The sequence below is a fragment of the Tupaia chinensis genome, unplaced genomic scaffold, assembly GCF_000334495.1.
Source record: "Tupaia chinensis unplaced genomic scaffold, TupChi_1.0 Scaffold143204_1, whole genome shotgun sequence".
Lineage (NCBI taxonomy): Eukaryota > Metazoa > Chordata > Mammalia > Scandentia > Tupaiidae > Tupaia > Tupaia belangeri.
In genome coordinates, this window is record NW_006203048.1 from 60,080 (window position 1) to 61,809 (window position 1,730).

Consider the following 1,730-nt stretch of genomic DNA (forward strand, 5'->3'; position numbering starts at 1 on the left):
CCAGGATTTGTACCTGGCCCCTCTAGTTACTGTGAAACACGGGAGCAAGGTGGTCACATCCCCCGGCCTCAGTTTCTGTACCAGTGAAGTGAGGATTCTACCACTAGCACCAACCTTATAGCGTTCGGTCTGAGTTAGATAGAAATAACACACACACACTTGTTAAGAACTGTCTCTTACAGTGTGATTTATAACACTTGCCTGAAACAGTTTCTTAAACATAGCCTACATAAACCAGTTACTTACAATGCAAAGCTAATACGCATCTTTCTGGTGCTCTGAGAGCTGCTGTCCACATTTATCACGCGAGAGCCAGCCTACAGAAAATGCAGCGAATTCTTTGTGCTTCTGCAAAGGCTCTCAGGTGAGGAGGGCTTGGCCTGGCCGTTCTGTGTGACCGTGCTTGCATTGTGTCTGCCTTCCGGAACCTCTGTGCCATTTGTTTCATTTTGGGTCTGACCTACACCGTGGAGATAATGTATGAGGGACAGTGGGGGACCTGCCACAGAGAAACAGAGGGAAGAGGACGCATGGGCTGTTAAGCCAGGTTTTCAGTGACTGGAGGCACAGGGTAAAAATCCACTGGGACTTAGGGTGCATGGCATTGAAGATTTTGAAGGGCTTTACTAACATGGCTCCTTTCAGTCTGGGAAGTGTGACTATGATGCCAAGAATGGATGTTTATAGGAGTTACACTATTACTTCCCATATAGCACTGGCCCAGCTGGGGCTCTTGTGTCTAAGAACTCACGCTAAAATGATGAACAGACATGAAGACTTCTTAGAAACCTCCCCCCCTGCCCCCCGTAAAGAGTCAGATAGTAGATATTTTGAGCTTTGTGGGACTACACAACTTTTGTTCCAACTGTGTGACTCTTCTGTTACAGTACAATGTCGACATAGGCAAGACATAAACAAGTGGGTGTGGCTATGTCCCAATCAAACTTTATTTACAAAAGCAGCTGGAGCAGATCTGATCTATGGGCTGTAGTTGGCCAACCCCATTCTGGTTTTTTGTTTTGTTTTTCAGTTTTAGCTATTTCCTGTTGGGAGCAGCCCAAATCTGAGCAAACGCCATGGTAACCTTTAGACACATGCAGAACCGCGGTTCTCTGGGCCATCGTTTGCAAGGCTAACTGAACAAGACGCTATTAACATGAATATGTGAGTTGCCTTTGAGTTTGAAACTGCAAAGCCATATTGGTCAAAGGAAGCCATATGTGTTAATCAGAAAAGACCCAGGAAGATAAAACTCACATAGAACTATAGGGCGCCAGAGGCCTTGCATCTTCAGCCGATTCACATCTGAAAACAACTGGCTTTGCATTTCACTCCCCTTCCTCTCTTTTTTGCCCTCTAAAAGAATAAACCTGGGAATGGCTCAGGCTCATGGCTGCCTCCATCAGAGAAACTGAGACCACCCAATCCCTGCTTTTCTCTACTTATATGTCTTTGTGTGTTTATTTTTATGCTTATTCTTTAATCCACAACCACCCCCACTTAGTCCATGCATTCAGCCATGTTGGTCACAGCAATTTCCTTTATAAAGGAGAGAGGGAAATGAAGAGGAGAGAGGCAGAGAGAGTGATTTTTGACAGGGTCTCACCATGTCAAATCCCTGTAGGCCCCATCTCCCAATCACCTAGGATTATAAGCATGTATAACCATGCCTGGCATGTCCAGCCTGAATTAATCCATGCCCTCATGCATGGATTAGTGTCTTATAAAAG